At 39.8% G+C, this 15,572-nt stretch overlaps 1 protein-coding gene across 2 annotated transcripts in view; it reads right to left on the reverse strand.

Moving 5' to 3' along the window:
• The window catches only part of FTO (FTO alpha-ketoglutarate dependent dioxygenase), a 343,733-nt gene that overhangs the window by 136,066 nt on the left and 192,095 nt on the right, over positions 1–15,572 (reverse strand). The gene's annotated exons all lie outside the window — the stretch shown is intronic.

Raw genomic sequence — 15,572 nt, forward strand, 5'->3', positions numbered from 1 at the left:
CTTTCCCCCTGACTCCCCACTGACCAGAAGAGTTGGCTAGCCACACAGGGAGATTGTATGCCATTCCCTTTAAGGGAAGGGACTTAGCAGCAGCCATACTCCCCTGTGTGCCTGAGAGCTTCACTGAGCAATGCTTCCTGTTGCCTCCACTGGGGAATGTGACACTGCAGTACCCCCAGAGTGTAGCTGTTTTTTACGTGCCCCTAGAAAACAAAAGGGAAGCCTTTCTGTGTGCTCTTCTCACATTGTGGCAACATACAGTCATTTAGACCTATGTCTAGACTAGGTATAGCTATACTGGCAAACCAAGCTAGTACAGCTTATATGGGCAAAAGTTTCTGCTGGTATAGTTTATTTTATACCAATTCCCCAAACAAAATAAGCTATACAATCAAAAAGACTTTTTTTGCCAGTATAATAGGGTGACCAGACGTCCCAATAAAATCGGGACTGTCCTGATTTTGAGGATCTTGTCCCTCATCCCGCCCAGAGTATGGTCGGGATGCTATTTTCCCAATATTTTGTTTCCTGGTCTTTGGTGGCAATTTGGCAGAGAGTCCTTCAGTCGCGGACAGTCTTCGGTGGTATTTCAGCAACGGGTGCTTCTGTCTTTGGTGGCAAGGTTTATTAGTCGCCGCTGAAATACCACCGAAGACCGTCTGCGACTGAAGGGCTCTCCGCCGAATTGCCACCGAACTCCCTGGACGGGTGAGTGGAAAAAAGAAAAAAAAAAGCCCCCCCCTGCGGTGGTCCCAATATTTTCCCCTTAACATCTGGTCACCCTACAGTATAATGCTGTCTACACTGGGACTTCAGTTGGCATAATTATGTTGGTTAAGGGTATGGGTTTTTCACAAGCTGGGAAAGCTTTTGAGTGTCAACCAGACCTAAAGGCACAAAGGGCAGAATACATTGCAATGCACAAATCAGCTTACTCAGTATAATGTGAATTTAAGGAACTAAAGGCTGATGTGTGAATCCAAATGCAAAGCTGGATGCCCTAACCTTACATATCCAAAATTGAGCCCTATTTTTTTTTCAAAATTGCAGAGATTTAAGGTACCGGATATAATACCCTTTACGCTCTGTTGCTTAAAGTGTTTTTTTGTTTGTTTTTTTTTTAAATCAGGCTATGTAATATTCTGAAAACTGTTAAATTCTCTCACTACCCCAGATTGGTTTCAAATTTTCCATGGCAAATAGCAAAGACAACATTTAACTGTTTTAGGACTGGACATGATTTTAGCAGGTCAGAAAAATCCCCCTCGGAACAAGTTGCTATTGAGGCACAGAACTGTGCATCATCAATCAGTCCACTAATCACATTGTTAACTCCTGCGCATATCAGGTTTATGGAGCAGTGTGGGGTTCATTTCTCCAGGTGACACGCAATGTTCGTTTTTCTGCAAGGTCTCATAATGGCAGTTAGAGACGCAGGCATGGAGCGCATTTTTGACTGGGTTTCTCAGCTTGTAAAACTAGCCTGCGATTGGCACCTGCGATTGGCACCATTTGTACAAATGGTTTGCTCAGACACATGAAATAAGGATCTTGTTACTGAAACTAAGGGGAAAGATTCAGTTATCCAAACACAAAGGTGTAGGTGTCAAAGTCAAATAACTCTTTGGGAGAAACAGTGTGGTAAGAACTTTATAACGTGAGGAATATACGTGAGGAAATAAATATTCATCAATAAATATTTGATTTAGTTGGGGATTGGTCCTGCTTTGAGCAGGGGGTTGGACTTAATGACCTCTATGATTTATGACTGGCAAACGGGTGCTCTTACTATTCCATACTTAAGACATTATTAGAGTTTCTTTGTTTCAGCCTGTTACTTACCTTTGAATGTCTGATTCATTAGTTTTTGTGCCTATGGATATTTAGATGACAATTTATTTAGACTTGTAAATGAATATATCTCTTTATTCTTCCCATAGCAGGTGACTGCTGCCATTAATCTCTCAGGGCTCAAGCCTGCAAACATTTACTCAAGTGAGTAATTTTACTCAAGAAAAGTAGGCCAGTTGAAGTTCTGACTGCTTTGTCTTCCTTTTGTGGAGTAAAATTCTTAGTGGGCAATCCTGATTTTGTATCAGTTAGATGGAAAAAACACAGGCATCACTTTTCTGCATAAATTACACAAGTATGAGGCTATATCCCATAAAATTTACTACACTGTTGATCCCACATGTATCTAGCATAGTAGCAAAACACATCTCTGATGCAGCCCCTTGTGCCAGGTACATCACCAGCATTCCACTGAAATATCATCACTTCAGCAAACACAGCACTACTCCTGGGGAATTCTGTGCCCCTGCTGAGGTGCAGAATTCATACCTTCTGCAGATTTCTTGTCTCCCCTGCATAGGGTGACCAGATGTCTCGATTTTATAGGGACAGTCCCGATTTTTGGGTCTTTTTCTTATATAGGATCCTATTACCTCCCACCTCCTGTCCTGATTTTTCACACTTGCTGTCTGGTCACCCTACCCCTGCAGAAAAATGGGGAAGCAAAAAATCTGTGGGGACAAATGCCCCTTCCATGGCAGCCCAGGCAGTCTGCTGGGAGCAGCCAACATCAGAGGGCAGATCAACTTGGGCGGTGGGGGGTGGGAGCGGAGGATGGGTGTACATGCGTGGACAGATGTTAAGAGAGTGGGGCTGGGCCCGGGCCCGTGCCTGCATGCGCTTGCTGTTGCTGCATCCTGGGCTTGGAGGTGTAGGGATGTGTGAAGCAGGCTGTGTCCCTGAGGCTACGTCTACACTACAGGATAAATTCGAATTAGCTTAAACCGATTTTATAAAACAGATATTATAAAGTCGATTGTGCGCGTCCACAGTAGGCACATTAATTCGGTGGTGTGCGTCCATGGTCCGAGGTTAGCATCGATTTCTGGAGCGGTGCACTGTGGGTAGCTACTGTAAAATAATGAGGCCAATAATGTCGATTTCCGTCCACACTAACACTATTCCGATATAGTAATATCGATTTTAGCATTACTCTCGTTTTGTAGGAGTACAGAAATCAATTTAAAGAGCCCTTTAAATTGATATAAAGATCAGTGTAGTGTGGACGGGTCCAGCGTAAATCGATTTACCGCTGTTAAAATCGGTAACAGCGTAGTGTAGACCAGGCCTGAGACAGAGAAAAATGTAACAACTAAGCAGGCAAGCTCTATAGTTCTCATTGTTAGTCAATTAGACCACGTCTATACGACGCGCCTATCGGCGCGTTACAATCGATTGCTCGGGGATCGATATATCACGTCTCATCTAGAGCGCATTATATCGATCCTTGAGTGCGCTTACATCGATTCCGGAACTCCACCAAACCCAACGGAGTTCCGGAATCGACATGGTGAGCCGCGCACATCGATCCCGCGCGGTGAAGACGGGTGAGTAGATCAATTTTAGATAATCGATTTCAGCTACGCTATTCTGGTAGCTGAAATTGCGTATCTAAAATCGATTTTCGCGCGTCGTGTAGACCTGGCCTAAGGCTCCTTTACTTTGCAGAGTGGAGTAAAGGAGCCTTATTGTAAATGACAGTAACGGAATCCTCAGTTAGAAGATCTATGTGCTCTCTCGCTCTTTTTCCTGTGCCAGAGAGGCACAGTGTGGTTAGATTACAGCTCCGGATCTATTTTACTTATCCATTTAAAAAAAATGCAGGACAATGATTAGCAAAACTGTATGACTTTCATGTGTGAAGTCTGAGCAATTTAAAGCGACAGTTTACTTTACAGAACACCAAATACCAAAATAAAAGTAATGTAATTTAAATGAAAATCCAGGATTATAACTGGAATGCAAGGTATTGGTTACCAAGTATTTGTAACTTAACTTTCATGTGTTTAGGAAATGCCGAACAGCTATTGTGATTTTTTTTTTCTGTATGGTAGTTTAAATAAATTACTAAAGTAAGTGAAACCAATCTGATAATATTGCATTATTTTGACAAATAAAATATGCAGAATTTTGCATTTTTTGGTGCAGAATTCCCCCAGGAGTAACAGCACACAAGATGCAGTGAAGACCAGCAGTTAATAGGACTCATAAATCATAAATAGGAAGCGAAGAGTTAAGAGACCAATCACTTTGTAACAGGGTGGCAGATTCATGGACCCTCCATGGGATGCACGACTATTTTCTTGAACCTTGCCTAGAGATGCAGAGATACTGAGTTAGTCAGAAGTTTGAATAGATATATGCAATAAGCACTAATGTAAGAGTATTAAAGGAGTTGCAGGCTCTTGCAGAGGGAACTAAAGATGGTGATGAACTACAGGAATAGCTACATTTGGGGAGAAAGCTTAGACTGATACTTTTTTTTTGTTGTTTTTAAGACTTAAAATTGAGGACAAATATAAATTGGGACTTCACTCAATGAGTGTAACCTCTTATCAAAGGCATGGTTGAAACTCTACCTACTTACACACTTCTACTGGTAAATGACAAATTATTTTTAATATACATTTTAAATGTAAAGGTCTTGCATTGGAAATAGATCAGCATTGTAACTGCAATATTTCCTTTAAAAGTTATTTCACGTTCAATTGCTTTTGTGATATTGATTTTTAAAGTAGTATAACAAGCAGTATTTTGTTTAAGGTAAAGTTGCATTTTTCTGCAATAGAAAAATAGGACTATAAAAATAAAGAAGCTGCACGAAAACGTTGTCAGTTGCAGACTTTCAAAGGAAAAAATAGTACTTCGTCCACTATTTGTTTGCAGATTCCAGCAATCCACTTTCAGTAGATTTATGTGCAAAAAACCTAACACTTAAAGAATGTTTTTTCATGTATTGTTGTGCTCATTTGAAATAGCATGAACAGTGTTGATAAAAACATATACAGGTGAGCCAAATGTGGCTTTCACCTAAGACTTAGAATAGAGGAAGAGTGACTACATTAGGAGCAGAGATGAGAAGGAAGTAAATGGGTTTCTAATACAACAAGGCTTGTTTTACTTTACACCTGTATACAGATGTGCTACCAGCCATACACAGAAGATGGAAGTCAACAGCTGGCGATGACCAATTACCTCTTATGTCCAAATGACTTGACATATGGGATTGTTAAGAATGCTATTTGCCACTTTCTATTTTATTCAATGTATGCAGAACGGGTCTTGGTATCAATATTTCCAAATAACAGAGTATCGTCAGTGTTCTTTTCATACAAAACTATCTCTTGCTCAAAGAACCTACATGCTTGACCTTGCTCTGGAGGAATGCTTTAACAATAATGTCAACTGATGCATCAGAATATTGCATCTTCAGTGCTTAATGCTTGTTTCCGCTTAAAAAGAAAGAAATGGGGAATCTGAGATGTGCTCCATCACAATTATGACAAAACTTTGACAGCCAATAGCCCCAACGGGTTGAAGTTATTACCAGCACAGGGATCTGCCTCAGCATGAAACAGCTTGTCCTTGATGGCACATGACATTTGAGTTCAAGTACTGAATATCACACTAGAGTTTCAACCTTTCCTTGCTGGGTTGAGGGCCCCATGATATAGGGCCCCCCTGTGGCTGCAGCTTTGGCTATGGTGCAGGGGGAGCATATGCATATTCTGTTAAAGATGCTGACCTAGGAAATATTAATGCTCAGCACCTTGAAGCTACTATGCAACTTGCAGGATCAAATCCAAAGCAAAAATGTAAAAATAAGGCTAGAGACTCCAAGGGTCAAACAGTCTGAGCTATAATGAATAGAAACCAAGAATACAAACAATTGTTTTGTCTAGGGAGGACTCAACTTTCAATCAAGACAGATGGAAAGATCCCATTAAAGGAAATGCATATTCCCAAACTACCTCCCAATCTTTATTACGGAGATGTCTCCTGACATACAGTAACTCAGCTTCCCTCATCTGAATCACTTTTGGTACAAGTTATACATAGAATACTATGTAAAGATTAGTTACTGTATGTTAACGGTCTCAAGTTTTACTTGTAGAGGTTTTTCTTACTTGCTGCCTTCTACTGTCCCAATAAAATCATGCCAAGTGAAATGAAACAAGTGGCCTTTCAACTAGACTCTCTGTCTTACCTAATGTCACAAAATTCAACACAAATGCCTAGAGGCTCATACCTTTGTGTATCATAAATTACATTTTTAAGTGATTGCCTAATGATAATATACAGAGGAAAAGGCCATAAAACTTACGCTTCTCTCTTGCAGCATAGTATGGACGACTGATGAGAGCTAGATATTTCATGGACATCTAGATATTTCATGGACATTCATGGGTTCCAGCCCGACACATTATAGAGACAGATCTAAGCTATAACATTCAGATTTGCATCTGAATCTCCCAAAGGTATGGGCCGTGGGAGGAAGCTTTAGGCTTTGTTGTCTGGTTCAGACCCCTCTCTACAAAGAAATAAACAAAAAAGCCATGTGAGTCTAGGTGTAATACTACTTGGCACCTGCACTTTCAATCTTTAAAGCACTATATAAATATTAAGGGACAAACCCTTTAGCTCAAACAACAGCCGTGGACGGCCCTGAACACTGCAGTGCTAATGAAGTTCCCCTCTGCTGTGGGACACTGGATGCCAGAAGCCTGTGTATGTATGGGTCCACCATTCTCTGCGTTGTATCGAGCAGAGGTGTGCGGAGATTCCTCCATGCAGGTACGGAGGCAGATCTTGTGCTGGAGAGGAACACAGCAAATGGACCCATGAGTTCGTAGGTCCTCTGGCTAACTCCCTGGGACAATGGAGACGAGTAGCTTCAGGAGCTACTGTAGCTGTGAGGCTTCATTAGAAGCAATAGAGATGAGGGTTTCCTTCACTCCATGGAGTAATCCTGTGCATAGCCCATTTATTATTTTATCAAAAGCTATGCACAGGGCTAAATCTTATTCCCTAGCTAGTTAAGGTTATGTTACCTAGTTATGTTACCATGCAAACAGGCTAACCTGGAAGCCTCTTGTCAATCTCTCTTGTTCAAAGAGCTGCAAGAAAAGACTCGGGAGGAATTGCCTCACTTTTTAGAGAGGGAGGAAGTTATGGGAAGCATTTGAGAGGTGGAATGGTAGTAATTTTTTGAGGCTCTAAGAGACCTCCCCACCCAGCAAGAAGAATCACCCTGAATTCACTGAACAAAAAACAACATTCAAATTAGGAGATGGAAAAAATTGCAAGTCATTTTTAATGTTTGTCCCTTCAAACAGAACTCAATTCCACTGTGTAATTCCAACCCTCTTTTAATTTTATCATTGATGGCATGTAATTCTTTTGATGTGCTGTTTAAGAATGTATTAAATTTGTATTCAAAATATTTGTTTTAAATCAACACTTGATAAAACGACAAAGGCAAAATTTATCTTTATTACTAGCAGCACTGAGATTTAAAAGTGGCATTCCTCTTAGATGAAGGAAATACATCATCCTACTACAGTATTTGGTTAGTACAATCCTTGATCCTAGATCTGAGCATATACTGAGTGTGCTTTTCAAGAATGCACAAGATGAATGCTGTATTCACCCAGCACCCATAAATCAGCTTGAAGAATTTAATACCTGTTACAATTTTCTTCAATTTATTATATGAAATAATAACATGAGATGTAATTACAATAAAGAAAAAAGTTCACGTGCTACAGCATTAGTTCAACATCTAGGATCAAGTGTCAGTGCAGATTAACAAATTTCATTCATTTTATCTCCAGTACTGGAGACACGCTGCTACTAGCTTTAATAGTCAGGAATGTCTGTTAGTTAAATGACTTTGTAAAGGCAGTCAAGTGAGGGCAGACAGCGACAGTTTAATTAGGTAGCTTGCCATAACTCTATCTGGGAGCTGTAGGCACAGGACTAGGAACAAGTGTAAAACTGCACTCAATAGTGAGTAGCAACAACAACAAAAAAAGAAGACACTTTTGATAGCAGGGTCTCTCATTTACTCTGGCGTCAGGTTGGCTACAGGTGAACGGGAGCAATGTAACCGCTGAAGCAGAAGAAAGGTGAGGTTAAGAGAGCAATCATTTATCTTGTATTGATTTCTGGACACTGTGTCCTAGATACATTCCAAGATAGAATGACAGCTTTCTGCTTTGTGTCTGTAAGAGAAGAAAATGACTAGTACCAGGACCCTTTGTTTTCCTATCTTATTTCCTTTTAGAAACATACCACATTTAGATTTTTTCAGACAGGGAAATCCAAACAAGTTTATCACAGAAAAGGAGGGTTAGGGGATGGTTAATCAGCCATTTGTCTTTGCTTCTCTGCAACTTTGAGTCAAGGGGTCAAAACCAAGCACAATTGGACCATTTGGTTTTATCTCAGGTAACCCCACATCTCTGGTAATTAAACCCATTCCATTCGGTCAGAGTTCCTGTCAGTCATATTCAATGTCTGTCATTACTGAGAAATGTTTCATGACATATTACACTGACAGAACCACCACTGCAAGACTGGCAAGATTCCCCTGGCACCAGAGGTAGAAGACAATGGAAGCTTCTTTCAGATCAGTGATGTTTAATGTTTTATGTGCTGACATTGTGACTGTAACCGCAATACAATGAACGCCTAGTAAATGGAAGATTAAAACAAAACCATACTTTATCTACTTCAGAGACTACCAGGCAATATCCAAAATAAAAAACTGGCAGCTCCAAGGCCACTTGTACAAAAACACTACGTCTTTACAAAAAGGTACACACACATGCACACGCTCTCTCTCTCTTAAAATGTGTCAATATGTGAGATTCATTTCATTTCTGGCACGATGGGCCATGTCTTTTTCACTCGTGCTAATCACAGCAATCAAATTCTCTTCTTTCTTTCACAGTTTACAAGCCTATAAACTACAAAGAGTAAGTGGGCAGCAGAATTTGGGTGTTTAAAGAGAATAATCTTACCATATGTAAAAGACAAAGTCTAACACCTTAGCTTTTGAAGTCATTGTTGCCTGTGTTGTACTCCCTATATGGGAGAGAGACCATGTTTCTGAGAACATAAGAACTGCCATACTGGGTCACACCAAAATCCATATAGCCCAGGATCCTGTCTTCTGACAGTGGCCAGTGCCAGATGCGCCAGAGGGAATGAACAGAACAGGCCATCATCAAGAGATCTATCCCATTGCCCATTCCCAGCTTCTGGCAAACAGAGGCTAGGGACACCATTCCCCCCCATGCTGGCTAATAGTGATTGATAGACCTATCCTCCATGAACTTATCTAGTTCTTTTTTGAACCTTTTTAAATCTTGGCCTTCACATCATCCTCTGGCAAGGAGTTCTACAGGTTGACTGTGCGTTGTGTGAAGAAATACTTCCTGTTGTTTAAAACCTACTGCCTATTAGTTTCATTTGGTGACCCCTAGTTCTTGTGTTATGAGAAAGAGTAAATAACACTCCCTTATTTATTTTCTCCACACCAGTCATAATTTTACAGACTTCTATAATATCCCCCCTTAGTCATCTCTTTTCCAAGCTGAAAAGTGCCAATTTTATTAATTTCTCCTCATATGGAAGCAGTTCCATACCCCTAATCATTTTTGTTGTCCTTTTTTGAACCTTTTACCATTCCAATACATCTTTTTTGAGATGGAGTGACCACATCTGCATGCAGTATTTAAGATGTGGGCCTACCATGGATTTATATGGAGGCAATATACATTATTTATCCTTTTCTTAACGATTCCTAATATTCTGTTCACTTTTTTTTATGGCAGCTGCGCATTGAGTGGGTGTTTTCAGAGAACTATCCACAATGACTCCTAAGATCTCTTTCTTGAGTTGTAACAGCTAATTTAGACCCCATCATTTTATATGTATAGTTGGGATTATGTTTTCCAATGTGCATTACTTTGCATTTATCAACACTGAATTTCACCTGCCATATTGTTGCCCAGTCACCCAGTTTTATGAGATTTCTTTGCAGCTCTTCGCAGTCTGCTTTGGACTTAACTGTCTTGAATAGAACACTGAAATCAGCCTCCTAATTTTCAGAGTTGTCCCACTGGGAAACTTTAGAAGAGACACTGTATTCTGTTATTCCTCAGAGGTCTCACTATGCTTTGTCAGGGTCTTCTCACTTTCATTGGAGGGAACATAATTTATCATCACAGACCATGCATTTTTTTCCCTCTGTAAAAGTGCTTATGCCTCAGTCTAGTACAGGCCAATAGTGATGCAAGTAATTTTATTTAATATTTTACTGTGATTTAGGTAGGCTTAGTACATTTAATCACTTCCTGTAAAGTGTATGGGAGTGAGCTCTTCAACCCATTTGACTAAAGCTTTAGAAGCCATTGGTAAGAAAATAATTACACCACGTTTAAAATTCCATATAAATATATCAACTTTTCTTACCACTAAAATAGTTACTAGATTCCCATTTGGTCGCACCAAAGCAAAAAGAAAAACCTGTAATCAGCACAAGTATCTGAGTGAGGAGCATAAAGTCATCTGGACTAGTAAATCATTAAGATTTGTCAATAATCTGCTTAAATATCAACATTTTATAGCACTCACGTTATCATTTATGGTTTCTAAGAATATGTTGTATTTCTAGTTTGATAATAATTTGTGTTGTACTGTGAAATACAGATCCACACATTGCTTTTAAACAGATTTAGGAACTGCAATTTGCGCAATAAAAACAGTTTTTATATTCAGTAAGAAATACAGTATATGGTAAAGAATAGCACAATAATATAGTCATTACCAAATCTAGCACAATAACCATTAAATAATGCAGGATAACATAGCTCCTATAACTAATGTACTGCATCTATACTTGAAAGAGCTTTCTAGAATGATGTGTCATCTGAAGAGTCCAAAATTCTGTTCATATGCCCACGCTTTTCTACTAGCCATTTCCCCTATTTTCTTGCACTGAATGGTTTTATATTTCAGACAGCCAGCAGTGTTCAAGATCCCAAAGTCGTATGGCCAAACACTCAAAATTAATGATATTCAGGAGAAGCCTAGCAGGGGAAAATGTGTTGTAACAATTTTTCTAATGCTGAAATACCACATCACCAAATGTTCCTGTCAAAGCATGGTTTAATTACCTTGGCACCCATGCCGCTTATAATCACCTGTCATTAGCAACAATGCTTGCATCTGTTTACACGTCTGTCAGAAACGTCAGCCCAGCTGAAGTCTAAGAAAAAAGATAAGTTTTACTAGGACATGACCCAGATGTGAAAAGGTCATCTTAAGGTTATCTATCCCCACAGTGAAATGTGCAGATCATCAAAAAGGTAGCAGTGTTCAGTGGACATTTTTAACTGATGTTTTTTTAGGAAGCACAAAGATATTTGTTAATATTTCCCTAGTTTATAATCCACTCAATTTTTTTTAATATAAAAAGACGATGTTATCAAAGCAATAATTTTGTTATTTCAAAACTTTATTCTTTTCAACACTGTTCTGGGCTTTGGGGTTTGTTTTTTGGTGGAATATCTTCCAAATTTAGCTTCCTTTTACCCAGGGTGATAATTTGCTGAACTCTACTCCATTAAATTGTTCATTTATTGATTACCCGTTTCCCTGAAGGCAACCAAGAGTCCAGCTTCTAGAGTAAATACCTTTCTAATTGAAACAGGCTTTATAGCATATAGTTCCTTTAATAACACAGTAAAGCAATGATGTCAAGTGGCCATTTCTAAATTGTTAAGAATCTATTGGCAATAATATTGTAAAAAACCTCAGATTTTGCCATACTGCAGTTAAAATCCTATTCCATAAAACAAGTTCTTCATACTGTTGCTGAAAATTCACATCTCTGGCAGGCTGCTTCTTCAAATGTCAATGGGCTAGTCCAAAAGTGATGTCTTGCTAATTCTGGTTTGGATTTCTCCCACATAGGGAGGACAAAGCCTTTCATTTGAGGCAAACTTACTTTGGTTCACTGTGTCTCTACAGATGGCAAAGTGAACTTTGTAGATTTTTATGGTACTAAGAAACAGTATTACTTTGGTCCTAGAAATCCATCTCAGTAATGAGATTTTGGATCCAGTGAAGTTCTTTATAAGCAGCAGAAATAGGTAAAATAGATCATGTGATATCTTTTCTTGCACTAACATGACTCCTAATCATACCTAAAGGAATAATTCTTCAGCAGAGACATCGTAGGTAGTTTTTAGGATCTCTCTCTCTCTCCTTTACGAAGTAATATAATAAGTTTGTATTTTGATATGTATGTTCATTAGGTATTACAAGTTGTTTATCTATTTCAATACATAAGTTATCATTATGAAGTTTTTCACATGCTGGCAGAGTCTCCTTCTCACCCCTACATTCCTATGCATGACACCTCCTCTGAACAAAGCTCTTCATAGTTAAAATGCATTTGACTTATTGACTTATGCCACCTTCTTATAGATATATCAGAGTTACTAACCTACTATACTATCCTTCTTGTTACAACTATTTTTATCAAAATATATTATCGTACTATATCTCATTTCTCTCATATATAAAAACCATAACATTGTCAATCCCCTTCCCCTTTCCACCCCAAAAAGTATGTGTATTTTTAGCTACACAGATTTCCCAACTTAGCTTCTATGAAAGTCTTTATATATCATAACACCATTCATTCAAGGAAGTATTTTAACAAAGGTAGACTAAGTATTTTAACTACATTTACGTGGGAAAATTTGAGATAGAGAAATTAAATCCTAGTTCTACACCCCAAAGTTACTCAGAACTGGCCCCCTGCAGATTCTGAATTATGTTTCGGCAAACCTTGCTTACTAGGAGGAAGTAAGAGGTCATACTTTCCATCAATACAGCATGTATTTAACAGATGTGTGTGTGAACGTACATGCATGCACAGTGGGTGGGGTAGGGAGTTATTCAAATTGAGTAACCTGACTAAGCCAAGACAGAACTCATTTCCGTATTTTTAATGAAGTTTTTAAATTAAGGTCTTGAAAACAAAATGTATTTCCTTTTTTTTTTTTTTTTTGGCTGCTTGAGTGGTAGTGAACAATGAAGCATTTTGGTCTGAATCTCTCTACTGTGCAACAAAGTCTGCAACAAGCACATCTGTAGTACACAGAAACAAATTTAGGACTCAATCCTGCAAATACTTACTGTCTGCTGTAGTACTTACTACCCTTACTATTCACAGTAGACAGCACTACAGCCAGTAGTCAATGTTTGGAAGGAATGGTCCTTTAAAATATGCCTGTATTCTTGCTGCGAATGGCCCACCTACACACATATTTTTCCGTTTCTCTACACCGGTATGTGTGTAGCACAATGCACAGCTGTCATTGCTGTCTTTGTGGGTACATGACTGTGCACAGACCATCCGATGAACCGTATTATGAGACCTCATCTTTGTGTCACAAATGCCTGCACAGAAGTGCCATTGAAAGGAGTCAGAATGTAATTCAATAGAAGCTGTGCACTTCAATCTAGGACAGAATTTTCCCCTTAATAAATTGTCATAACTCACTGTTAATTGCAAAGATTTGAGTGTTGTAATAGGTTGAAGCTCTTACCTGGACGATTGGGAGAACTCAATGTACATATTCATTCTGGACTGAAAAAAAACCTTGGAAACTGACTCTTTATTTGGCAAAGTTTATTGCATGAAGATTTCTACATCTCTAGATTTTATCAAACAGAAGTTTGCAATTGTTATAGAAACGTGGCAACATTTGATGGTAAATTTTAATGCATTTTCTACTCCTGTAACACACCTGAAAGGAAGCCAAGAGCTCTTTTTCCTTTATATTATAGTGAAACCTAAACTAGTCTGAATGACTATAAATGGTTACTGTTTGCCTTGGCTCCTACCTGTATCAGATTCAGACTAAAGAATCTTAGGGAAGAAATTACATGGGATAAAATGGATATTTCTAAATTACAAGCCTGCAATTCCAGTTGCTTAGTATATTAGTTTTCTGTCTCACCAAAGAATTCCATAGAGAAAACTGTGGGATCTGACAACAAAGGATCAAAAACATTTACTTTCATGAGCCAAATGCTTCTTGTTGAGATTACAATGGAGATAGAAAATACAGATCAAGATCAGTTATATTTTATTAATGAATTTAACAATGGTAGGTTACCAACGGTGTGATGCTTGATTTTAGTCTCTGCTTTAAAATGTACATAATTACATTGAAACCAGTTTCACACACTTTGTTTTTTTAAGCCTTTAGATTCTGTAAGTTTCTTTTTTTTTTTTAGTTATAATATTAAAAACTGAGGGGGAAACAGGCATTGTCCCTACCATAACTGTTCAGTGGGAGACGACTTCAGTCTCCAGGGTTGCCAACCCACCATCCTTCACGAGCACTAAAAATTCTTTGCATTGCTACCCTGGCAGATATTAAGGGCACAAATGTGGACTGTCACATGCTGTTGCAAATGGCTAAGTGGTCTTAAGGCATCCCCTTATTCCTCTGCATGAGCTACCCGTGTCTAATAGCAGTGTTAGGGGGAGAGCAACATAGGCAGGGCTCATACTCCCCACACTTCCAAGCAAATGGATGAAAGAGGGTGGGCATGGGCAGAACCTGGACTTCACACCTCTAAAGTGCCAATTAGCATAGCACAGAGGAGGAAATAATCTGTGCGAGGTATAAAGCGGATTACTTTCCTCTGGTGCAAGGGGATAACTAGGAACTAGATTGTGATCCCTAGTCTTCAAACATGTGCTGCCTTCTTACATGAGGGCTTATGGGAAAGCCACAACTGAGCTCTAACTAGGCAAATTCATTTTTAAGAGATACACCCCAGAACAATATTGATAGCCCCGGTTCACAAAGAGCCAGGCCTAATTTTCAAGCATCACAGCCAGGGGCAGCTCTATGTATTTTGCCACCCCGAGCCCGGCAGTCAGGCAGCCTTCGGTGGCACACCTGCGGGAGGTCTGCTGGTAACGCGGATTTGGCAGCATGCCTGCGGGAGGTCCGCTGGTCCCATGCCTTCGGTGTACCCGCCACCGAATTTCCTCTGAAACTGCGGGACTGGCGGACATTGCGCTGGCGTGCTGCCAAAGGCTGCCTGACTGCCGCCCTCACAGCGACCGGCAGGCCGTCCCCCACAGTTGCCATCCCAGGCATGTGCTTGGTGCGCTGGTGCCTGGAGCCGCCCCAATCACAGCTCCCATTGCCTGTAATGCTCAGCCCGTCTGAATATCAGGCCACTGGGCCTAACTTTTGAGATTATAAGTGCATGACGTATCCTTCTGCTTCTGGGGTAGTACCACAGAAAGCCAACATCTCCTCCACCCTCTCCCCCTTGTGCATGTTTTTCCTGTGTAGCAGCCAAGAGTTGGAACTTTTTTTCTTTCTCTTGAAGAGGAGTGGTCCATCTGTGTAGAAGCTGTGTGTCTCCACATGCCACACAGTACAGCCCCCAACCTCAAGGAGCTACAGGCTCATGGTATCCATGACTGCTGTGGTCCTCTTATTACTCATAAGTGACAGGGCAGGATTCACTGTGGAGTGGCAGAACCAATGTAAATTAATGTTAAACAGAGCAGTTGGCAACCCAACTCCATACCATCTCTTACTCTACTACTTCCCATACAGGACTGCTCTCCCCATACAGAACCCACACAAGATTAGGGGAAAAGAAAA

Source organism: Chelonoidis abingdonii, chromosome 19 (assembly GCF_003597395.2).
Source record: "Chelonoidis abingdonii isolate Lonesome George chromosome 19, CheloAbing_2.0, whole genome shotgun sequence".
NCBI classification, from domain to species: domain Eukaryota; kingdom Metazoa; phylum Chordata; order Testudines; family Testudinidae; genus Chelonoidis; species Chelonoidis abingdonii.